The sequence below is a fragment of the Pristiophorus japonicus genome, chromosome 19 (assembly GCF_044704955.1).
Source record: "Pristiophorus japonicus isolate sPriJap1 chromosome 19, sPriJap1.hap1, whole genome shotgun sequence".
In the NCBI taxonomy this organism is placed as follows: domain Eukaryota; kingdom Metazoa; phylum Chordata; class Chondrichthyes; family Pristiophoridae; genus Pristiophorus; species Pristiophorus japonicus.
The window spans coordinates 33,698,170-33,724,496 of record NC_091995.1 but is presented as its reverse complement, the minus strand read 5'-3'; the positions used below and the strand labels follow the sequence as shown (position 1 = coordinate 33,724,496).

The following is a 26,327-nucleotide window of genomic DNA, read 5'->3' as shown; positions in this document are numbered from 1 at the left end:
CAGTCCGATATTCGATTCTGTTGATTTCGATGTCACTGAATAGCGGGCAGGCGGTATATATAACGGGCGGGAAATGTAATTCTGCCTGTTTCGCATCTCCACCTAGTGCAATTTAACCGTTCTCCAATATCTGTAGCCCCAGAAAAACTGTTATGGACTACAAACGTGCTTCAGTCGGCTCCTATATCTCCCGGGAGCGGACACCTTGCGCCACCCCCCCCCCACCCCCCCCTCCATGGACCGTGTTCTAGTCTAACCCATGCTCTGGAACACGTTCCCCTTCTTTGAACTGTATTTTTAACCTAACTCGCGGGCAGGAATCCCAGGATTGGGTGGAACGCCGCGTTTACACACCGCCCGATACTGAGTTCAATAGAGAGTAAAATCGGGCGGGGTGTAAATAAATGCATTGTAGCCAATCCCTGTCGGTTTCCCACCCAGGCGGGTTAGGTTAAAATTGCCCTGTCACGGGCCGGCTGATCTCTTCCGTGCTCGAGCTGAACCTTTCCTCGGAGTGACTCGAAGGACACCCTACCCACTTCAATGGTGGTCGTGCAACTGCCCCCCCGCCCCCATTTCCTGGCGATCGCCATTTCTGTTCCGTAAACCACTTTCTCAAGGGCAACTAAGGATAGGCAGCAAATGCCGGCCTTGCCAGCGACACGCACATCCCGAGAACTCATTTTGTTTTAAATCTTCAAGTGTGAGCCGAGACTGCGAGTGATTCGAAGACCATATTTCACGCAAATTGTTCAGAAATAGCGGATTTCTCAATTTTATCATAATCCACAATCTCGAGGGGAAAACCTGGGCTCTCTCTGTCAGGATTTTCCCAAACTTGGGATCTGCTGTCAGGATTTCTCCAAACGTGGGATCTCTCTGTCAGGATTTTCCCAAACTTGGGATCTGCTGTCAGGATTTCTCCAAATGTGGGATCACTCTGTCAGGATTTTCCCAAACTTGGGATCTGCTGTCACGATTTCTCCAAACGTGGGATCTCTCTGTCAGGATTTTCCCAAACTTGGGATCTGCTGTCAGGATTTCTCCAAACTTGGGATCAGCTCTCAGGATTTTCCTAAACTTGGGATATGCTGTCAGGATTTTCCTAAACTTGGGGTCTGCTGTCAGGATTTTCCAAAACTTGGGGTCTGCTGTCAGGATTCCTCCCCAAACATGCCAACTTTGAGATGAACTGATTGCCATTGATGCTTTATCTCAAAGAGGGCACAGGTTCAAGGGCACATGAGAGAAAAAGGGGAGGACATGCAGGCTCGGGCGACATCACTGAGGTTGCCAACTCTGATTGGACGTATTCCAGGAATGTTCATCACGTGACCTTCGGCCTCCAACCGCCACGCCCCTGCCATTGGTCAACTGATATGTCCATCCTCGCGGCACGCCGCCCTCCCACCCCAATTGGAAAGCGAACAGATTCTTTGTTACCCGATTGGATGATTCATGACTCTCAGTCAAACAGCCTGTTCCCCGTTGCCAATATTATCAGAACTAAGTTGTTCAAAGAAGGCGAAAAAAAAGTTTTAATGCTCCTATGATTTTATCACCTGCGGGGGGGGGGGGGGAGGGGGGAGGTTACGCAGCAGTGTGCTGGAGATTACTCTTCAATTCCAGGAGACCCCAGGACATTCCTGGAGGGTTGGTAACCCTAGACGTCTCCCTGCCTATCATCACCTCAATCCCAATAAACGTCTTAACAGGAACTGGATTGTTAAGTGTCGTAAGGGAGTGAAAATCTCTTCTCCATTTAATTTCCATAAATTCCAATTTTAAAGTAAGTAGGAGGTTAGAGGAGAATGTTTTTCACCCAGAGGGTGGTGGGGGTCTCGAACTCACTGCCTGAAAGGGTGGTAGAGGCAGAAAATCATATTGCATTTAAAAAGTACCTGGATGTGCACTTGATGTCCACAGGCGACAGGACCAAGGGCTGGAAAGTGGGAATAGGCTGGATAGCTCTTTTTTGGCAGGCACGGGCACGATGGGCCGAATTGCCTCCTTCTGTGCCGTACATTTCTTTATTCTGGTCTCACTTAAGTGGGCATCATTTTCTCTCTCTTCGCCAAGAGTTAAGGTAACAGTTGAGGTTTCCCTGGGCCTGGGCCCAGGCGCTTGGACCCGTTGAGTATTGGGTGAGCTAAATGGAGTAAAGGAAGCTGCCTGATTCTCCTCCAGGGGAATGCCCCCTTTGCAAAATGGAGCATTCATCCAGTCATTCTTCTGATGCGAGCGACCACACCGCGCTTGCACCAGGGGAACAAGGAACATCCGGGGCAAATTGTGGGTGCTAGGAGAAGTGAGCAAAGCAAACGGTGGGCCCCACCGGCAGCGAATGTAGTCCCATGCTTTAAGAACCAATCCCTAAATTTGAACGCTGCCTTCTGACGGCCGGCCAGCAGCACGGGGCTTGTTGATTGTCAGTCACGGTTATTTATTCTTTGTTCAGGTAGCTCAGTGCCGTGGTTCAATGGAAATGAGGGAATATTTGACGGAATGTGCTCGCACGGGAAGTACGATCTGTCTGTGGGTTGGGAAATTTGTGACATCATCACTTGAAACACGTGTGCGGGCGCGTTGGCCTGGCTGTAACAGTGATGTCATCGCGGTGTGTCAAAGGTCAGCACAGGTGCGTGTACCCAGGGCGCAGATGGCAGGGGGTGAAAATCACAGACGCTCATTCCCACGTTCCCTCCCCACATCCCATAACTTTACCAGCACTCTCAACTCTTGCTTTACCCACTGGCCTCTCCTGAGAGCACTGACTCCTGCTGAGAGCCCTGATCCAAGAGCACTCAACAGCACCACCCTGAGGAGGGGAAGGGTTACTGTTGACTATCACGATACTAATTGAGCCAGGTGAGATGGAGGGGAAATGGGAGATGGGTTTGTAAAGGATCAGTTTGTGGTGCTTTAAATTAGAGACTCCCTCTTATCTCCCCTCCACGCCCCCTCCCCCAGAGAATTTTGAGATTGTTGACGTAATTTTATATCCCGCCATTCCCCCCCGCCATCGTTCCAGTTGTACGGTATCAGCAAGAAACCCCTCCACTTTGCCCTTCCGACCTGTGAGTGACTTATTAAAGGGATAAAATTGCCGGTTCCTATCGCGGCCCAACAGTAGGAACTGAAAGCGCAGAGAGAGTTTGAGTTCGGTTGACAAAGTGTGTTGCCCTCCCTTTTAACCTCCCCCACTTTGGGATCGAGACCAAGGTACTTTCGGTATTTATTTGGCAAAACGCTATCACCGTGAGCTTCCCAGCTTGCAAGCCATAATTTTGTACGTACGGATTTGGGGGAAGGGGGTGATGGGGGGTGGATACCATTAGTTTGGTGTTTCTGGAACTGGTGGAGGGGGGTGGGGAGCTGAGAAGGTGGGTGGGGTGGGGAGGTGGGTGAGGCGGGGAGAGCTGGGGGGAGGTGGGGAGGGTGGGAACTGGGGAGGTGGGTGGGGAGCTGGGGAGGTGGGGAGGGGGGGTTCTGGGGAGGTGGGTGGGGAGCTGGGAGGTGGTGGGAGAGTTCTGTGTACCAGTGCCAGGTCATTTTCCTACTAAACGGGAAGGGGTGCAGCTGGGGTCGCCAACCCTCCAGGATTGCCCTGGAGTCTCCAGGAATTAAACTCGTTGGTGTGAGCAATCCAGGAGTAAAATCACAGGGGCATTAAAATAAATGCTTTTTTTAACATTTTCGTTGTACACTTTAATTTATGGGTGGAGATGGGATGGGGGGTGGGGGCGGGGGAGAAAAAGGCTGTTTGACTGGGCAGGGTGGAGTTGGAAACTATTTGACGAAAGCTTCAGGAAAATGTCCACCCAGAGTTGGCAACCCCAGGTGCAGACCAGAGCAATGAGAATGATCCCAAATGCAAGAGTGAGTGAGATAGGAGGAAGAGCTTAATCTTTCATAGCTTGGAGGAATATGGTTAACATATCCCCCGTAACACTGCACACTCTAGGTCGGAGGAGACACTGCTTTATCCCAACAATGTTATCCCATGTTTAGCACAATGGTGTGTGTCACTTAGTTTGTCATTTTAAGGCCACAACTCTTTTGGGTGGGAACAAAATAAACATTCGATCAAGTGCCCCCTGATCTGGGGGACACTCCAGACACTTAACTGCCCCTTTTTTTCAATAAATGTTTGTTTTAATGTTTTTTTTTGTTTTCTTGTGTGTTTTTTTTGTGATTTTTCACTTTAAGGCCACAAGGTGTAATTGGTCTGACTGCCTTGGGTCAATTAGAGTATAACTGCTCTTTCGTGATCCTCGTGCCAATTAGAGACTAATTGCTCTTCCAGATCCTCGGGTCAATTAGAGACTAACACCTATCATGTGATCCTTGGGTCAATTAGAGACTAATTGCTCTTTCCAGATCCTCGGGTCAATTAGAGATTAATTTCTCTTTCCAGATCCTCGGGTCAATTAGAAACTAACTGCTCTTTCCAGATCCTTGGGTCAATTAGAGACTAACTGCTATCATGTGATGCTCGGGTCAATTGGAGACTAATTGCTCTTTCCAGATCCTCAGGTGAATTAGAGACCAAATGGTCTCACTGGAACCTTGGGTCAATTGGAGACTATATGCTCTTTCCAGATCCTTGGGCCAATTACAGACTAACTGCGCTTTCCATATCCTTGGGTCAATTAGAGACTAACTGCTCTTTCCAGATCTTTGGGTCAATTAGAGACAAATTGCTCTTTCCAGATCCTCAGATCAATTAGAGACCAAATGCTCTCACCGGATCCTCGGGTCAATTGGAGACTAACTGCTCGCACTGGATCCTTGGGCCAATTAGAAACTAACTGCTATCATGTGATCCTTTGGTCAATTAGAGACTAATTGCTCTTTCCAGATCCTCGAATCAATTAGAGACTAACTGCTTTTCCCAGATCCTCGGGTCAATTAGAGACCAACTGCTCTTTCCAGATCCTCAGGTCAACTCAAGACTAATTGCTCTTTCCAGATCCTCAGGTCAGTTGGAGACTAACTCGTCCTACCAAATTCTCAGTTCAATTGAGTATAACTACTATCATATGATTCTTGGGTCAGTTAGAGATTAGATCGGCTTTCTTTTTAAATAAGTTTTGTTTTTTAAAAAGGAGTGGAATATAAATTTGCATGTGTGTTGCTGTGGCATGTGAAGTCCGATAGACACCTTTCAAAACTTGTAAAGGATCATCTGTGGCATTGCTCACAGTCAGATAGACAATATGCTGTTTTTATAAGGCCAGGAGTGTTTGACCAGGTAGTGCAAAATTGACCAGATATTGGCCTGCTAAACGGAGCTGTCTTCCTTTAAATTTGTCGCAATCGACATGTTCATTAAACAGAGGTGTGGATCAATCAGGAGTTGTATTGTTGGGTGTTCAGGGAATTTTTGCAGATTGAAATGTGCCTGCTCGTTTCAGGCTGCAGCTCGCGAACAGCCAAAAGTTTAAGATGGCTTTGCACCTGTGACACAGGTATGCTAGAGGTACCATTTGTTGTTTTTTAAGCACTTTAAGAATAAGGCAGGATAAGCAGGAATGGTATCTACCAGTGCAAAGATCAGTCATCAGCAGGAACTATTTTGTGCAAGCAGTGGTAAGTGTCTGGAATAATTCTCCAAAGTGGATCGCAGAGGTGCAGAATTTAGGGCCCCGGTGCACATCTGGATGGCAGGTTGGGACAGTGGGACTAGAGGAGAGACGGGGCTTACAGTGGGCGAATAGCCTCGTGCCATGCTGTCATACCCATAAGGTGGGCAAGCACAATCCCACTGCTGCCGTCGTGTCACCAGCTTTTATTTCAACATCACGTCCCACAATTCCAAGGAAAATGCTATCATCAAGGTGACAGCTAACGTGTACAACAGTTTGTTTTTTCTGATATGATCCACAGATTCGCCAGAATGGTACCGGGGCTAAAAGAGGTTAAATTATGAGGACAGGTTGCATAGATTAGGCTTGTGTTCCCTTGAGTATAGAATATTAAGGGGTGATCTAATCGAGGTGTTTAAGACGATTAAAAGCATTGATAGGGTAGATAGGAGAGAAACTGCTTCCTCTGGTGTGGGTGTCCGGAACAAGGGGGCATAACCTTAAAATTACAGCTAGGCCATTCAGGGACGATGTGAGGAAACACTTCTAATTGCTCTTACCAAATTCTCGGATCAATTAGAATTTAGTAAGGGCAGTTAAAGGGACCTAGATATAATGGATAGAAAGGGCCTATTTCCCTTAGCAGAGGGGTCAACAACCAGGGGGCATAAATCTAAAGTAATTGGTAGGAGGTTTAGAGGGGATTTGAGGGGAGGTTTCTTCACGCTGAGTGTTGTGGGGGTCTGGAACTCACTGCCTGAAAGGGTGGTAGAGGCAGGAACCCTCACCACATTTGAAAAGTATTTGGATGCGCACTTTAAGTGCTGTAGCCGGCAGGGTTACGGATCTTGAGCTGGAAAGTGGGATTAGGCTGGATAGTCTCTTGCTGGCGGGCACGGACACGATAGCTCGAAATGGCCTCCTTCTGTGCTTTAAACTTTTATGATTCCATGACTAGAGTAAATTTCAAGACTGAGATCGATAGATTGTTGTGTAAGGGTATTGAGGGATATAGAGCAAAGGCGGAAAAATGGGATTGATCAGCCATGATCTAATTGAATGGTGGAACAGGCTGGAGGGGCTGAATAGACTCCTCCTGTTCCTATGTTCCTAACCCTGAGAACTGTCTACCCTTCTAACAATAAAGGGCCCCATTTATATCCCAGTAATATCTGACTTGCAAGCAAAGAACTTCCAGTGAACGCGATGGTCCTTTAAATCTGAAGTTTGAAGATTTGCTTGTATGGGGTGGGACGTTGGAGGGAGATAAAAAAATGTTTTAATTGATGTGCTGGCGGCTTCTCCATGCATTTTCAGTTGATTAGCAGTCCAATTCCCCGTGCCCCCTCTCCCCCACTCCCACTCTCCATCTCCGCAATAAATACATTTCTTTACGCTGTTTAAAATATCCCAGAACTTTCCTTTGTTCGAAATTTGAAAAAAATTGAAAATAAAGAACAAAACACCGAACAACAACGCTCACAGAACGAATCAAACGTCGCGACTGAATGACCCTACCTTACCGGTGAACTGTGTCGCTATGGCGATACTCGCGAATTAATGGTGTTTCCCCGACCCTCCCCCCTCCCTCCTCCCACCCCCTCCCGTGACGGGATTGTGCCGCTTAAGTTGCTGTGATATCCTACACTTAACCGCCTCTAGGGGGTGTAAATGGTTTAACGTTAAGAAAAAAATGAAATAATAATAAGTTGGTTAAATACATTCTCAGTGACCAGCAGCCAATGGTAACCTCCAAGCGAGCAAGTGTCACGCTCAAAGAGACGGGGAAATAAGACAAGCAATTCTCAGTTTCGGGATCCTCGAGAGCGTGGCTCCAATTTGATCAAAGGGGTGCAGTAAATTGACTGCTTTCAACATCCTCGCCTCCCCCAACCTAACCCCCATCTCTCCCATCACCTGGTAAGATTTACGGCCAAAATTCGGGCGGATTCTATTGTAAGATACGCGCATGAAATTCACGACTAAATGATGCAGAATTGCGCCTCGTTCCTGGAGGAACTCCCCTCCCCACACCCATTTCCTTTTGTCCTCCTTTTTCACCTCTCTCTGCCGTGCCACCTCTCTTAAAGGCACTAACTGACCCTGGGCTATCAGGGACCTCTTTCAAGTGGCCATTCATCATGTGAGAGCCCAGATAGTGAGTGCAGGCTATTTGAACGCAAGTGACAGGGGATGCAATCGTAGCTGGGTTTACCACTTGGCCCCATCCAACACCCACACTTTCCAATACTGTGTCACACTCTCACCTCTGAATCAGAATATCATGTCCTCAAGCCCCACTCCAGAGATCTGAGCACATAATCCAGGCTGACAGTGCAGCAGTGAGGGTGCAATGCACTGTCGGAGGCGCTGTCTTTTGGATTAAGATGTTAAACCGAGGCCCTGTCTGCTGTCTCAAGTAGAAGTAAAAGATCCCACAGCACTATTTCGAAGAAGAGCAGGGACATTTTCCCTGGCATCCTAGCCAATATTTATCCCTCAATAAACATCACTAAACCAAATTACCTGGTCATTTTCACATTGCAGTCAGTGGGAGCTTGCTGTGCGCAAATTGGCTGCCGCGTTTCCCACATTACAACAGTGACTACACTTCAAAAGTGCTTCATTGGCTGTAAAGCACTTTGGGATGTCCTGAGGTTGTGAAAGGCACTGTATAAATGCAAGTATTTCTTTCTTTAGGCGTCACCAGTGACCGGTATCCAGAACTCTGACAGATTTCTTTCTTTCCATCCCTACTCTCAGGCCCAACTCTAAATCTCTCACTGCTTGCCCCGGCTTGGCACAGATCAGGGATCAAGCCTGGGCCATTGCTCATCTTTAACACTTAATGACGAGCTCACTGAGCCATCAAGAGAAAGCCCCTGAAGTGACCAAACAATTCAGAGTTTACTACCCAGAGACCGATTGAGTCTGACATGGGCACAAAATGATTTCACAAAACACAACACATAATTGGTATTTTGTTACGCGAACCATATTCTTTCATCTGTAAATGCACAACCTCTGAAAGAGAGCAAATGAGAGAGGGAATTTTACTTTAATTCACCGGGCGGGCATCTTATGGGGGAGATCGGGTGGAACGTCAGTTTTATATCCCGCCCGATATTAATCTCGGTTGACTTCAACAGAGAGCATTGTACCTGATCCTGTCAGTTTTCCAATGGGTGGATGAGGTTAAAATTGGCCCCAAAGGGAAACAGCCAGAATGAGAGAGTGTCGTAGCTATTCCTCTGCCTTTCATCTGTATGATGTGGGCAGTATCGAATCAGTCGGCCATTAAAAGCCCCATCCGATATTCATTTATTTTTCATTCGTTCACAGGATGTGGGCATCGCTACAAAGGCCAGCATTTATTTTCCATCCCTAATTGTCCTTGAGAAGTTGGGTGAGCCTTGTGGTGAAGGTACTCCCATAGTCGTAGCAGTTTGGTACAACTGAGTGGCTCGCTAGGCCATTTTAGGGGGCAATTAAGAGTCAACCACATTGCTGTGGGTCTGGAGTCACATATAGGCCAGACCAGCAGATTTCTCTCCCTAAAGCACATTAGTGAACCAGTTGCATTTTTTCCTGACAATCCAGTAGTTTCATGGTCACCCTTACTGACACCAGCTTTTTAAAACCAGATTTATTTTATTAATGGAATTTAAATTCCCCAGCTGCTGTGGTGGGATTTGAACTCATGTCTCTGGATCATTAGTCCAGGCCTCTGGATTGCGAGTCCAGAAACATAACCACTATGCTACTATACCCCTAGTTCTACTGAAGTCAATGAATATCAGGTGGGGAGCATAACAGGCGGCCAATTCCGTATCGCCTGTTTTTGCACTCCCACCCAACAGTGTGAGAGACAGTGAATGTGAGACAGAGAGACAGAGAGACAGAGAGAGAGAGAGAGAGAGAGAGAGAGCGCAAGCAAGAGTGCACTAGAACAGTTGGAAGAGGAAAACAAGGCACATAGTTACTACTCAAATTTGAACAAGAGTCGGGGGAGGTGGAACAACAGGACAGAGTCAATTCCAGATCTCCACAGTCCTGATTTACGCTCTGCTATATCCCACTCCTTTTCACAATTTTAAAACAATGTCAGATGCCAGATGTACACAGTGGATACTTAAATACCAGTGAAATACTGGGTGGATTCTCTACTGCTTAAAGGTGGCGAATGTCAGTACAAAGCGCTGCAATGATTATAATCTTTATGTCCTTAGTGTCAAACACTCCCTGATAAGGTATAGCATGGGTGAGATAGAAAGCAAAGCTCCCTCTACACTGTCCCATTAAACACTCCCAGGGCAGGTACAGCACGGGTTAAATACAGAGTAAAGCTCCCTCTACACTGTCCCATCAAATACTTCCAGATCATGTACAGCACAGGTTAGATACAGAGTCAAGCTCCTTCTACACTGTCGCACTAAACACACCCAACTAAGATATAGAATCTGTTACATACAGAGTAAAACTCTCTCTACGCTGTCCCATCAATCATTCTCAGGGCAGATACAGCACGGGTTCGATACAGAGTAAAGTTCCCTCTACACTGTCGCAGCAAACACCCCCAGGGCAGGTACAGCACGGGTTAGATACAGAGTAAAGCTCCCTCTACACTGTCCCATCAAACCCTCCCAGGGCAGGTACAGCACGGGGTTAGATACAGAATAAGGCTCCCTCTACACTGTCCCATCAAATACTCCCAGGGCAGGTATCACCCGGGTTAGATACAGAGTAAAACTTCCTCTACACTGTCCTTTTAAGTAATCCCAGGTCAGCGAGAGCATGAGTTAGATATAATGTAAAGCTCCCTCTATGCAGTCCCATAAACACACCTAGGGCTAGTTCAGCATCATGCTTGGAGTAAAGTGAACAGGTCTAATCTCCATATTATAAAGAGGATATAGAGGCACTGGAGAAGGTGCAAAAAAGATTTACTAGGATAATACCAGAACTGAGGGGAAGTAGCTGTCAGGAAGGATTGAACAGGCTGGGTCTCTTTTCTCTAGAGGTCTTTAAGATTATGAAAGAGTTTGATAGGATAGATGTAGAGAAGATGAATCCACTTGCGGGCAGACTCGAACTAGGGGCGTAAATATAAGATAGTCACTAATAAATCCAATTGCGAATTCAGAAGAAACTTCTTTACTCAGAGAATGTGGAACTCGTTAAGGTGAATAATATAGATGTATTTAAGGGGAAGCTAGATAAACACATGAGTGGAGAAAGGAATAGAAGAATACATGGGTTTAGATAACAAAGTGGGAGTGGGCGTGTATGGCGCATCAACATCGGTATGGACCTGTTGTGCCAAATAGCCTGTTTCGTTGCTATAAATACAGTGTAATTATGTATATGTAAAGGTCTACACTGTCCCATTAAACACGCCCAGGGCAGGTACAGCACGGATTAGATACAGAGTAAAGCTCCCTCTAAACTGACCCATCAAACACTCCCAGGGCAGGTACAGCACGGGTTAGATACAGAGAAAAACATTCAACATAGTAGCATGCAGTACTCTCAGTTCAGGTACAGCATAGTTTAGACCCAGAGTAAAGATCCCTCTACACTGCACAGTTGAACACTCCCAAGTCATGTACAGCATGGGTTAGAGACACAACAAAGCTTCCACTACAATGTCACATCAAACATCAACATGGTAAATACAGCATGAGTTAGATATAGAGTAAAGCTCCCTCTACACTGTCCCATCAAATACTCTCAGGGCATGTACAGCACGGGTTAGATACAGAGTAAAGCTCCCTCTACACTGTCCCATCAAACACTCCCAGGGCAGGTACAGCACAGGTTAGATACAGAGTAAAGCTCCCTCTACACTGTCCCATCAAACAGTCCCAGGGCACATACAGCACGGGTTAGATACAGAGTAAAGCTCCCTCTACACTGTCCCATCAAATACTCCCAGGGCAGGTACCACCCGGGTTAGATACAGAGTAAAGCTCCCTCTACACTGACCCATCAAACACTCCTAGGGCAGGTACAGCACGGGTTAGATACAGAGAAAAACATTCAACATAGTAGCATGCAGTACTCTCAGTTCAGGTACAGCATAGCTTAGACCCAGAGTAAAGATCCCTCTACACTGCACAGTTGAACACTCCCAAGTCATGTACAGCATGGGTTAGAGACACAACAAAGCTTCCACTACAATGTCACATCAAACATCAACATGGTAAATACAGCATGAGTTAGATACAGAGTAAAGCTCCCTCTACACTGTCCCATCAAACACTCCCAGGACAGGTACAGCACAGGTTAGATACAGAGTAAAGTTCCCTCTACACTGTCCCATCAAACACTCCTAGGGCAGGTACAGCACGGGTTAGATACAGAGTAAAGCTCCCTCTACACTGTCCCATCAAAACTCCCAGGGCAGGTACAGCACAGGTTAGATACAGAGTAAAGCTCCCTCTAAACTGTCCCATCAAACACTCCCAGGACAGGTACAGCATATGTTATATACAGAGTAAAGCTCCCTCTAAACTGTCCCATCAAACACTCCTAGATCACTTACTGCACGGGTTAGATACAAAGGAAAGCTCCCACTATACTGCAGATTAAAGACTACCAGGCCAGGTACATCATGGTATATCATGCAGTGTAAATTTCCCTGTTTACCGTCTCAAACCGCAACAACAACAACATACCCAATTAACGTAGTAAAACATCCCAAGTTGCTTAACAAGAGCGATTTCAATAAAAAACACTTTTGGTACCGAGCCACAGAAGGAGATATCAGAACAGATTGTTAGAGCTTCTACAAGCATGTAAAAAGGAAGAGACTAACAAAAGCATGTGTTTGTCCCTTAGAGGCTGAGACAGAAGAAATTATATTGGGGAACAAGGTAATGGTAGACAATTTAAACAAATATTTTGGGACTGGGGGTAATGTATTAGCATGGATAGAGGATTGGTTAATGGACAGAAAACAGAGTCGGGATAAACGGGCTGGCAGGCTGTAACAATTGGGGTGCTGCAAGGATCCGTGCTGGGGCCTCAGCTATTTACAATCTATAATAATGAATTGGATGAAGGGACCGAGTGTAATGTATCCAAATTTGCTGATGATACAAAGCTAGGTGGGAAAGTAAGCTGTGAGGAGAACACAAAGAGCCAGGAAAGGGATATAGATAGACTAAGAGATGCGGTAAGTTAGGTGGCAGATGGAGTATAATGTGAGGTTATTCACTTTTGTAGGGAAAATAGAAAAACAGAATATTTTGTAAACAGTAAGAAACAATTAAATGTTGTTCAGAGAGATTTAGGTGTCCTAGTACAAAAAACACAGAAAGCTTGCATGCAGGTACTGAAAGCAATAAGGAAGGCAAATGGCATGATGGCCTTTATTGCAAGGGGGGTTGGAATACAAGAGTAAGGAAATCTTGGTGAGACCACACCTGGAGTACTGTGCACAGTTTTGGTCTCCTTATCTGAGCAAGGATATACTTGCCTTAGAGGCGGTGCAACAAAGTTCACTAGATTGATTCCAGGGATGAGAGGGTTGTCCTTTGAGGAAACATTGAGTAGATAGGGTCTATACTCTCTAGAGTTTAGAAGCATGAGAGGTGATCTCATTCTGAAGGGGACTGATAGGGTAGATACTGAGAGGATGTTTCTCCTGGCTGGATAGTCTAGAACCATGGGTCACAGTCTCAGGATATGGAGTCAGCCATGTAAGACTAGGATGAAGAGGAATTTCTTCACTCAGAGGGTTATGAATCTTTGGAATTGTCTACCACAAAGGGATGTGTATGTTGAGTCACTGAGTATAGCCGTATGGCCTACTCCTGCTCCAATTCTTACATTCTTATGTTCTTCTGACAGATGATCAATAAAGCTTCATCAAAGAGGTAGGCTTTAAGAAGCATTTAAAAAGAGGAGATGAGGTAGAGAGGCGGAGATGTTTCGGGAGGAAATTCCAGAACTTTGGGTCAAGATAGCTGAAAGCATGGCCCCAATTGTGGAGTGATTAAAGTCGGGTGTACAAGAGGCCAAAATTAGAAGAGAGCAGAGATGCCAAGAAGGGGGCGAGGTCATGGAGGGATTTAAAACATGGATTTAGATTTTAAATTCAGGCGTTGTCGGACCGGGAGCCAGTGAAGGTCAGCGAGCGCAGGGGAGATGGGTGAACAAGATTTGTAGCAAGTTAAGATACGGGCAACAGAGTCCTGGATGAGCACATGTTTATGTAGGTTCCTGGATGGGAGCTCCGCCAGGAGAACATTGGAATAGTCAAGTCTAAAGGTCACCAAGCTACAGCTAGGTTAGGACACAGTAAATTTTCCCTCTAACCATCAAACGCTCCCAGGGCAGGTACAGCACGGGTTAGATACAGTGTAAAGCTCCCTCTACACTGTCCCATCAAACACTCCCAGGGCAGGTACAGCACAGATAGATAGAGAGTAAAGCTCCCTCTACACTGTCCCATCAAACACTCCCAGGGCAGATACAGCACGGGTTAGATACAAGTAAAGCTGTCTCTACACTGTCCCATCCAACACTCCCAGGGCAGGCACAGCACTGTTAGATACAGAGTAAAGCTCCCTCTACACTTTCTTATCAAACTCCCAGGGCAGGAACAGCATTAGTTAGATACAGAGTAAAGCTCCTTCTATACTGTCCCAAATATTTCCAGGTCAGATATAGCATGAGTTAGATACAGAGTAAAGCTCCCTCTGCACTGTCCCATCAAACACTCCCAGGGCAGACACTAAGGATCCCTCTATACTGTTTCATCAAACACTCCCAGGTCAGGTATAGCATAAGTTAGATACAGAGTAAAGCTCCCTCTCGACTGCGTCATCAAACACTCCCAGGGCAGGTACAGCACGGGTTTGATACCGAGTAAATCTCCCTCTACACTGTCCCATCAAACACACCCAGGGCAGGTACAGCACAGGTTAGATACAGAGTAAGACTTTCTCTACGCTGTCCCATCAAACTCTCCCAGGTCAGGTACAGCACAGGATAGATACAGAGTAAGGCTCCCTCTACACTGTCCCATCCAACACTACTAGGTCAGGTACAGCACAGGTTAGATACAGAGTAAAGCTCCCTCTGCACTGTCCCATCAAACACTCCCAGAGCAGACACAGCATGAGTTGGATACAGAGTAAAATTCCATCTACAGTGCCCCAGCAAACACTCCCAGGTCAGGTACAGAATGAGTTAAATATCGCATAAAGCTCCTTCTGCGCTATCTTATCAAACACTCCCAAGGCAGGTACAGCACGGGTTAGATACAGAGTAAAGCTCCCTCTACACAGTCCCATCAAACACTCCCATGGCCAGTAGAACCCGCATAACAAAGAGTAAAGCTCCATCTACATTTGAATATACAAGGTCTTATTTCACAATAACATATAAAAGGCTGGATTTTCGGCTTGTTGCCGCCTCTGTTTTCACCCCAGAGTGGCGATAATGCGGTGGAAAGCATTTCTGGGCCGGGACATTTGGTGCCAGGTTTGCGGGGGCGTGGAGCAGTACCACCCGGGAAAGGCGAGCCAGTGTGCAACGCCCCTGGTTGCGAAACCTTGTTGATATTTGATTCGCGTCCGATCCGTAACGCACCATAGCATGCCCTAGTGGGGCCACCTGTGAAAGCTGGCGGTCCGAGCTATACCAGCTGCAATGAGTGAAGTAATGTGGACCTGAGGTAAGTGTGATTGTTTATTATTTTTTATTTTTGCAATTTATGTTGTTGTGGCGTCACTAATGTATTGGGAATGTTTTTTTCTGATTTTTTTTCCCCCCCCAGGGAAGCCTCTCTTTGGGCGCTCTGAGGCCGGCTGTTTAGCTCAGGATTTTCAGTTGCTCAATCCTTGGTGCTCCGCTCCACACTCAGGGCCCAGCTGATGAATTTTGCGGCTGGAGACGCGAACCATTTCCCGGCGCAAAATTTACCGCTCTGCCTGGATTAACGCGACAATAGAGGCGCGACCGAATTTTCACTCCATGGAGTCTGCAATTCATTATAATAGATAGAGGAGTTGCTATTCCCTGTAACGCATACAAGGACTAATAATCCCCATCATTATACAGTGACCGAAATTCCTTTCCATTATCATAGGTCTGCTGTTCCCTACAATATAACAGTAATGATATTCCCCATCATATGTACAGGGACTACAATTCCCTATAACATATACAGTAATATTTCCTATAACAAATACAGGATCCGTTATTCCCTATAATATATACCGGGTCAGATATTCCCAATAATATACAGCATCTGATGTTGTGTATAATATACACAGGGTCTGATATTTTCTGTAATATATATGAGGCTGATATCCCCCATAGTATATACAGCATCTGATATTCTATATAATTTATTCAGCATCTGATATTCCCTTAAATATATACAAATTTTGATATTCCCTACAATATATATAGGATTTATTATTCCTATAATATATTCATCATCTGATATTATCTATAATATATACAGAGCATAATATTCCCTGTAATATATACAGAAGTTTGATAATCCCTATAATATATACAGGGTCTGATATTCCCTGTAATATATACAGAAGTCTGATAATCCCTATAATATATACTGGGTCTGATATTCCCTATAATCTATACAGCATCTGATATTACCTATAATATATACAGGGGTTTATATTTCCAATAATATATACCAGGTCTGATATTCCCTATAATATATACAGGGTCTGATATTCCCTATAATATATTCAGGGGTTTATATTCCCTATAATATATACAGGATCTGATATTCCCTATAATATATACCGGGTCTGATATTCCCTATAATATATACCGGGTCTGATATTCCCTATAATATATTCAGGGGTTTATATTCCCTATAATATATACAGGGTCTGATATTCCCTATAATATATACAGGGGTTTATATTCCCTATAATATATACCGGGTCTGATATTCCCTGTAATATATACCGGGTCTGATATTCCCTATAATATATACCGGGTCTGATATTCCTTATAACATATACCCGGGTCTGATATTCCCTATAATATATACAGGGTCTGCTTAATGGACTTGAAACCTTGAAAGTCAATGGAGGGTAATATCGGGCAGGGTGTAAAATTCTGTGGTCTTCCCGCCCGACAAGTTCAGTTAAAATTAACCCCAATGAGTTAGAGTCCTAGATGGTTGTTTTCAGCTGAAAATGCATGTAGAAATGAGGGTATAGTAGTGTCGTGGTTAAATTAGTGAATTGGTAATCCAGAGACCGAGACTAATAACCCAGGTAGAATCTGAGTTCAAATCCCAACATAAGAATTTGAATTCAACTTTAAAAAAATCTTTAAATGAAAAGCTGTTATCAGTAAAAGTGACTATGAAGCTGTTGGATTGTCATAGAAATCCAAGCCCCTAATGTACTTTAGGGAAGGAAACCTGCCGTCCTTACCCAGTCTGTCCTATACATAACTCCAGCCCCACACCAAAGTGGTTCAGTCATAACTGCGCTCAGAACTGGCCAGAGAGCCACTCAGTTCGGCGAATAAGGAATGCCGCCTGAAAAAATAGGGGCAAAGGTTATGGTCTGAAATTGTTGAACTCGATGTTGAGTCCAGAAAGCTGTAAAGTGCCTAATCGAAAGATGAGATGCTGTTCCTCGAGCTTATGTTGAGCTTCATTTAATCAGCCACACCCACATCCCGAGAATGAATATCATTTTTGTCTTAGAACTTCAGAAGAACCATAGAGTTACAAAATGGCCACAGTCGTATCAATATGAGAGAAAGAGACAAGGTTAAGATGCAAAAGGTGAGATGGTGATCTGATGAATACCATTTGCTTGTATCCTGTCCAGGGGTGCGAGAGGTTTTAGCGAAGCATACTAGGTATGGAAAAAATATTCAAGCTTTGATGAATTTGGCCAGCGTTGAGAATCATCAAGAGCAAAAGATATCTCTGGCATAAAGGAGGAAAACAGGCTTGTTGAAGACAACTTGGAGGAGATGTGGGAGTTTCATTTGGATCAGAGCAGGCAGTGAAATGCAAAATATCAATTAAAGAAGGACCAAGGGCGAAATCAAAGGTTGTAAATCTGTGGAATTATCTGTCCCAGAGAGCTGTGAAGGCTGGGTCATTGAATATATTTAAGGTGGAGATAGACAGATCTTTGAGCGATAGGGTTATGGGGAGCGGGCAGGGAAGTGGAACTGAGTCCATGATCAGATCAGCCGTGATCTTATTGAATGGCGGAGCAGGCCCGAGGTGTCAAATGGCCTACTCCTGCTCCTATTTCTTGTGTAAATGGTAGAAGATGGTAGTTGCTGAGAAACTTGTGAAACTAGTTGAACTTGTGAGAAACATGAAGAAATATAATGATTTATATAGAATGTACAGCACAGAAAGAGGCCATTTAGCCCAACTGGTCCATGCCGGTATTTATGCCCCCCACAAGCTCTTCATCTCTTCCTATCAGCATAACAGCGAATAGCATTTAAGGGGACGCTGGATAAACACATGAAGGAGAAAGGATCAGCACAACATTCTATTCCTTTCTCCCTCATCTTCTTCTTCCCCTTAAATGCATTATGCTATTCGCCTTCACCACTCCTTGTGGTAGCAAGTTCCACATTCTCACCACTCTCTGGTTAAAGAGGTTTCTCCCGAATGCCCTATTGGATTTATTAGTGACTACCTTATAGCTCTGGCCCTAGTTTTGGTCTCCCTCACATGGAGAAATTTTGCCTTGCAAGAATCGGAAGATGGAGATTTTTATTTTTCCATTGAAGGTTCTGGCTGAAACGCACCACTGCGGAATAGAGTTTCATGCAGACTGAGAGCATGTTAACTTAAGGAAGTTGATGAATCTAGAGTGGATTCATCAACAAAAAAAATGCATAAGGGTTCCAGGAGCAGGTTACTGACTTGATGAGGAGAGAAAAAGTGTCACAAGGTGAGCTGTTTAACAATAGGATAGAGTGATTTGGGAGGGAATTACGTAGCAATGAACAAAGCTTTGGAGTAAGGCCATATTATGGTAATTTGTTGACCTTATTATGGTAATTTGTTGCTCATATTATGGTAATTTAATTATCATATTACAGTATTGTTGTAATCATATTACACTAATGTGTAGACCATCTGGTAATGTGTTGACATATTACAGTAATTTATTGCCCATATTATGCTAATGTGTTGACAATATTATGGTAATTTATTTAGAAATGTATGCCACCACAAAGGAATTTGGCGATATGCAGCTCGATAATGAATGAACTGCCAAGGTGTTCAAGAGAAGCATTCCAGAGGTACAAGTAAAGGCACCAAGATCTGAAACGGAACTGCAATGTTGAAAACCATGTTGGTCATCATTAACTGGGTCAGAACATAACATTATTTTACAGCTTCTATAACTTTAAAAAGATTAGATGCAAGACCAATATGGACATCGCTAGCAAGGCCAGCATTTATTGTCCATCCCAAGTTGCCTTTGAGAAGGCGATGATGGCATTCTTCTTGAACGGCTGCAGTCCGTGTGGTGAAGGTGCTCACACAGTGCTGTTAGGGAGGGAGTTCGAGAATTTTGACCCGACGACGATGAAGGAATGGCTATGTATGTCCAAGTGAAGATGGTGTGTGAACTGGAATGGATATTGGAGGTGGTGGTGATTCTAAGTGTCGGCTGCCCTTCTCCTTCTAGGTGGTGGAGGTTACGTGTTTTGGAGGTTCTGCCGAAGAAGCCTTGATGAGTTGCTGCCTGTATCTTGTAGATAGTACTCACTGCAGCCACGGTGCGCCGGTGATGGAGGGAGTGAATGTTGAAGGTGGTGGATGGGGTGCCAATCAACTGGGCTGCTTTGTCCGGGATGGTGTCGAGCTTCTTGAGTCGTTGAAGCTGCACTCAGCCAGGCAAGGGGAGAATATTTTTAGAAAGGTAGGTTACAGCTAACTAACCTGATAGAGTACTTTAAAAGAATCAGTGAGGTGGTGAATAGAGGGGGAAATCTAAGAGGAGAGGTGCGTGTGGATCTTTAGTAGGCAGTGGATAAGATTCTGCATATGAGCTTGCTTGCTCAGCACCGCACTGGGAGTGCCAGTCCGTATTTTGTGATCACATCTATGGAGTGGGGCTCGAACCCACAAATTATGCATTTTGGTAGGAAAAATAAAAAATATATATTATTTAAATGGGGAGAGATTACAAAATGCTGTGGTATAGAGGGATCTGGAGGTCCTTGTACATGAAACTCAAAAAGTTAGCATGTAAGTACAGCAAGTAATTAGGAAAGCAAATGGAATGTTGGCCTTTATTGCGAAGGGGATCGAGTATAAAAATAAGGAAGTCCTGCTACAACTGTACAGGGTATTGGTGAGGCCACACCAGGAGTATTGCGTACAGTTTTGGTCTTATTTAAGGAGGGATATACTTGCATTGGAAGCAGTTCAGAGAAGGTTCACAAGGTTGATTCATGAGATGAAGAGGTTGTCATATGAAGAAAGGTTGAGCAGGTTGGGCCTATACTCATTGGAGTTTAGAAGAATGAGAGGTGATCTTATTGAAACATATAAGATTCTGAGGGGGCTTGACAGGGTAGATGCAGAGAGAATGTTTCCCCTTGTGGGGGAGTCTAGAACTAGGGGCCATAGTTTCAGAATAAGGGGTCGCCCATTTAAAACGGAAATCAGGAGGAATTTCTTCTCTCAGAGGGTCGTGAATCTTTGGATTTCTCTACCCCAGAGAGCTGTGGAGGCTGGGTCATTGAATATATATAAGTTGCAAATAGACAGATTTTTGAAAGATAAGGGAGTCAAGGGTTATGGGAAGAGGGCGGGAAAGTGGAGTTGAGACCCGGATCGGATCAGCCATGATCTTATTGAATGGTGGATCAGGCTCGAGGGGCCAGATGGCCTTCTCCTGCTCCTATTTTTTTATGTTCCTCTGACTCGGAGGCGAGAGTGCTACCCACTGAGCCACAGCGAATTTAGTGAGAATCACTCGTTGCTGGATTGAAGCAGGTGGTTTATGCAGACGCACGTGTATTATCCTCGTCAGAAATCTGTCTGTCACTGCCCTGCCACTCAAAGGATGCTGGGCAATTCGTGAGAAATTCCGGTGACTTCCATATACGCCCTGTTGACTGAAGAACTGGCTTGCCGCGCACTGGAATAACACAGCACAGAAGGAGGCCGTTTGGCCCAATGTGCCTGCATCGGCTCTTTTGAAAGAGCTATTCCTGCTTTTTCCCTACAGCCTTTCAAACCATCTAAAAAGATCTGTTGCATAAAAGGCAGTGAAATGTGGCTTCAAATATTTGGCAGTTCGCACACTACTCGCAGGCAAGAAGCAGTTATTGGCCAGTTAGTTGATTTTCTCATTGCTTTGAACGTGGTGGTGGGGGTGAGGAGGGGTGGGCAGGGATACGATTCTCCTTCCTGGGGCAAAGCTCCACTGGGGCAGGAATTCCACCCGCGCCCCCCCCCCCCCTCCGATTCCAACATAACCCTGTGTAAGTATAGATGTACCTGGTAGAATGGCCATTGTAAGCATTTGTTCATGCCAAATATATATAATCCACATATTAAAGATTAATTCTGCGGTGGTTGTAATGGCTTTGCGAGGTCAGGCCTTGAGTAGAGGAGATATGGGGGCAATTTTATCCTAACCCACTCGTCAGGAAACTCACGGGATATGGGGTAATGCTGGCTCTATTTCACTCTCCATTGCAGTCAGTGGAGAACAATATCGAGCGAGGTATAAAATTGGCATTCCACCCGATCTCATGGGATTCCCACCCAGAGAGTTCGGTTAACATTACCCTCACCTCAATAACCAGCAGAGGACATAAGAAATATAGTAGGCATATAGTGAAACAATCAAGGAGACTGTAGAGTTTAATCTGCTATGCATACGGGTTTGTGTGGTAAATGTACTGAGAAGAGATAAGACTTTAATGGTACAGAGAACTCAAGGAGTCCTTGGTATGTGAGTATTGGTATCTATTTCTCACATTCGTTGCATGTAAGGGGTTACGCTTTATTATATCATTGACTTTACTTAATAAAGAGTATTAGCCAGACGTTCTCAGTGTTTTCTCGTGCTCAAACAGGAATTAGAGGTAGAGGATACTTGATAATATCCTATAATCCCTCCACATAAGAGCAATAAGGATATATGACAATATCCTATAATATCTCCACTTAATGGCAATAGGATATATGACAATACAAATCCAACAGCCTGACTCCCAATCAACTGGATTGGGTTTCATCGAACACATGCAATGGGGTCCCGGGCAGATTCTTGTTGCCAAGAGGGAAGTGCTGGTGGTGCAGGACCTCTGCTGCCACGCCCTGAAGAAGCAGGAAGGGGCTTAACATGGTGGAAGTGCCTCGAAGGCTGACGGAGCTACAGTATTGTAGGTCCCCGGCAGAATCCGAAGCCTTCGCGTTAAAGCCACTGCGGGAACTCTGGGCCATTTCTGCTGCTACCCGAGTGCTATTGTCACCTTCCAAATGGCAGCCTTGGGAAGTGGGAAGAGGTAGGGCATTTGGGAGGGAAATCTTCAAGGATCCCCAGCTCTGCCCCCTCTCCTCCCCATCGCCATTTCCATGTGTAGGTTGGACAGTGACTACACTTCAAAAGTACTTCATTGGCTGTGAAGCACTTTAGGACGTCCTGAGGTTTTGAAAGGCGATTCAGTTGTGGGCACGGGATTTCAAGGGATTCTGCGATTTAATAGGATGCATGCCGGCATTTTGAGGGATTGCATTCCATGATTCTGCAAAATAAAATAAAGGGGCGGATTTTCTGGTCCTTTGCACTCCGTTATTCGCCCTGGAACGGCGGCAATGGTGGCGGTGAGGTGTTCTGGGCGTGCGGTCAGCCTCCAGCGTCCTGCAGCGATCCTCGGGTCCGGTTTCGCGGTGGTGTGGAGCAGCACTGCCTGGCAGAGCTGCGCGGTGTGCAATGCCCCTGGTTGTGACTCACGCCCGACCCGTCCGCCCCGCAGTGACCGCCTGGGAAATCGGGCAGTCCAACTACACCGACCGCAGAGAGAGCTAAGTAATGCTGTCCTAAGGTTGTTTTTTCTGTTAATATTTTTGCAATTTCTGTTGTGGCAATGCGGGCAATGTTTTGTGAATCTTTTTTTTAGTTTTTCTTTCTCCCCAGGCGTCTCTCGGAGCGCTCCTGGCCCAGCTGTTTAGCTCGGGAGTTTCCCATGCTAACGCCCTAAGAGGGGTGTACAATGCCTCCCTTAGTGCTGCACCCCCACACTCAGGGCCCAACTGCTCAATTTTGATGACTGAGGCGCAAGCTATTCCCGGGCGCAAACTTTACCGCCCCGAAAATTAAGCCATAAATTTACGCCTTTGGGTATCGCTTGCATTAAAGTAGTGGGCTGGGTGATAATATACAATCGTGTTATGTGCGCTTATATTCCACCACAAAACTATTCAGAGTAATCCTACTGCACAGTCACGACAGACAATCTGCCTGAGACAAGGAAGAATGGCCCTGAATCAAAGAATCTTACAGCACAGAAAGGATGTTATTCAGTCCATCGTGCCTGTGCTGGCTCTTTGAAAGAGCTATCCAGTGAGTGCCACTCACCCCCTCTTTCCTCATAGCCTTGCAAATTTATACTTTTCAAGTATCTATCCAATCATTTTTGAAAGATACTATTGAATCTGCTTCCAACACCCTTTCAGGCAGTGCATTCCAGATCATAACAACTCACTGTGTTAAAAAGATCTAATCTGCCCTGTGGTTCTTTTGCCAATTACCTTAAGTCTGTGTCCTTTGGTCGGTAATCTCCTGACAACATTTTACTGGGTGGTCCTAAGGTTCTGATAGGTCAGCCGGCAGCCATGCTATGAACAATTTTGGTCTTCTTACCTAACGAAGGATATACTTGCCTTAGAGGGGGTGCAACAAAGTTTCACCGGACTGTCCTATGAGGAGAGATTGAATAGAATGGGCCTATATTCTCTGGAGTTTAGAAGAATGAGAGTTGATCTCACTGAATGTGTAACATTCTTAGAGGGCTTGACAGGGTAGATTCTGAGAGGCTCTTTCCCCTGGCTGGAGAGTCTCGAACTCGGGCTCATCGTTTCAGGATAAGGGGTTGGCCATTTAGGACTGAGATGAGAAGTTTCTATCCTGATACTATTTCTTACAACCTGCTTTTTTGTGGGATCTTGTTGTGCAAGAATTGGCTGCGACGTTTCCTACATTACAACAGTGACTGCACTTCAAAACTATTTCATTAGCTGTAAAGCGCTTTGGGAAGTCCTGAGGCTAGAATAGGCGCTGTGAATGCAAGATCTTTCTTTATTCCTTTCATTTACATTCGGTTGTACAATTGGCATTGCTGAGTGAGGTGAGGTGCGGAATGGGACAAGATTGCCATGAGCATCCTTGATACTTCCTTCTTTCCAGGTAACACGTGTTATTTCCCAGTAACCCACTTCAGATTAAACTTCCCCTGCAGTCACGTCAACATCAGCAGAGGTAAACTTGAGCTCATCCCGAACTCTGCTGCCATTATCCTGACTCGCACCAAGTCCCGTTCACCCATCACCCCCACCCCACCTCCCCCGTGCTCGCTGACCTATATTGGCTCCTAGTCCCACTCCAGGGCCTCACTCCACCCTATCTGGACAGGACCGGAACCGATGAACTCGGGGGAGTGTTTGGTCGTGCTGTTGGGGCGGGTTTAAACTAATATGGCAGAGGGATGAGAATCTATGCAGGGAGACAGAGGGAAGTAAAATGGGGGCAGAAGCAAAAGGTAGAAAGGAGAAAAGGAAAAGTGGAGGGCAGAGAAATCAAAGGCAAAAATCAAAAAGGGCTACATTACAACATAATTCTAAAAGGACAAAGAGTGTTAAAGAAACAAGCCTGAAGATTCTGTGTCTCAAAGCGAGGAGCATTTGTAATAAGGTGGTTGAATTAACTGCGCAGATAACTGTTAACGGATATGATGTAATTGGGATTATGGAAACATGGCTCCAGGGTGACCAAGGCTCAGAACTCAACATCCAGGGGTATTAAATATTCAGGAAGGATAAACAGAAAAGAAAAGGAGGTGGGGTAGCATTGCTGGTTAAAGAGAAGATTAACACAATAGTAAGAAAGGACATTAGCTTGGATAATGTGGAATCTGTATGGGTAGAGCTGCGGAACACCAAAGGGCAGAAAACGCTAGTAGGAGTTGTGTACAGACCACCAAACAGTAGTCGTGAGGTTGGGGATGGCATCAAACAGGAAATTAGGGATGCATGCAATGAAGGTACAGCAGTTATCATGGGTGACTTTAATCTACATACAGATTAGGCCAACCAAACTGATAGCAATATGGTAGAGGAGAATTTCCTGGAGTGTTAAAGGGATGGTTTTCGAGACCAATATGTCGAGGAACCAACTAGAGAGCTGGCCATCCTAGACTGGGTGTTGTGTAATGAGAAAGGATTAATTAGCAATCTTGTTGTCCGAGGTCCCTTGGGGAAGAGTGACCATAATATGGTAGAATTCTTCATTAAGATGGAGAGAGACACAGTTAATTCGGAGACAAGGGTCCTGAACTTAAAGAAATGTAATTTCAATGGTATGAGATGTGAATTGGCTAGGATAGACTGGCGAATGATACTTAAATGATTGACGATGGATAGGCAATGGCAGACATTTAAAGATCACATGGATGAACTTCAACAATTGTACATCCCTGTCTGGTGTAAAAATAAAACGGGGAAGGTGGCTCAACCGTGGCTAACAAGGGAAATTAGGGATAGTGTTAAATCCAAGGAAGGGGCATATAAATTGGCCAGATAAAGCAGCAAACCTGAGGACTGGGAGAAATTTAGAATTCAGCAGAGGAGGACAAAGGGTTTAATTAGGAGGGGGAAAATAGAGTATGAGAGGAAGCTTGCAGGGAACATAAAAACTGACTGCAAAAGCTTCTATAGATATGTGAAGAGAAAAAGATTAGCGAAGACAAATGTGGGTTCCTTGCAGTCAGAATCAGGTGAATTTATAATGGGGAACATAGAAATGGCAGACCAACTGAACAAATACTTTGGTTTTGTCTTCACTAAAGAATACACAAATAACCTTCCGGAAATACTAGGGAACCGAGGGTCTAGCGAGAAGGAGGAACTGAAGGAAATCCTTAGTCAGGAAATAGTGTTAGGGAAATTGATGAAATTGAAGGCCATAAGTCCCCAGGACCTGTTAGTCTGTATCCCAGAGTACTTAAGGAAGTGGCCCTAGAAATAGTGGATGCATTAGTGGTCATTTTCCAACATTGTATCAGTTCCTATGGATTGGAGGGTAGCTAATGTAACTCCACTTTTTAAAATAGGAGGGAGAGAAAAAACAGAGAATTATAGACCGGTTAGCCTGACATCGGTAATGGGGAAAATGTTGGAATCAATTATTAAAGATGTAATCGTAGTGCACTTGGAAAGCTGTGACAGGATTAGTACAAGTCAGCATGGATTTATGAAAGGGAAATCATGCTTAACAAATCTTCTGGAATTTTTTGAGGATGTAACTAGTAGAGTGGACAAGGGAGAACCAGTGGATGTGGTGTATTTGGATTTTCAAAAGGCTTTTGACAAGGTCACACACATGAGATTAGTGTATAAAATTAAAGCACATGGTATTGGGGGTAATGTATTGACGTGGATAGAGAACTGGTTGGCAGACAGGAAGCAAAGACTAGGAATAAACGGGTCCTTTTCAGAATGGCAGGCAGTGA

At 45.0% G+C, this 26,327-nt stretch overlaps 1 protein-coding gene across 2 annotated transcripts in view; it reads right to left on the bottom strand.

Moving 5' to 3' along the window:
• The window catches only part of LOC139229825 (ras/Rap GTPase-activating protein SynGAP-like), a 389,857-nt gene that overhangs the window by 92,314 nt on the left and 271,216 nt on the right, over positions 1-26,327 (bottom strand). The gene's annotated exons all lie outside the window — the stretch shown is intronic.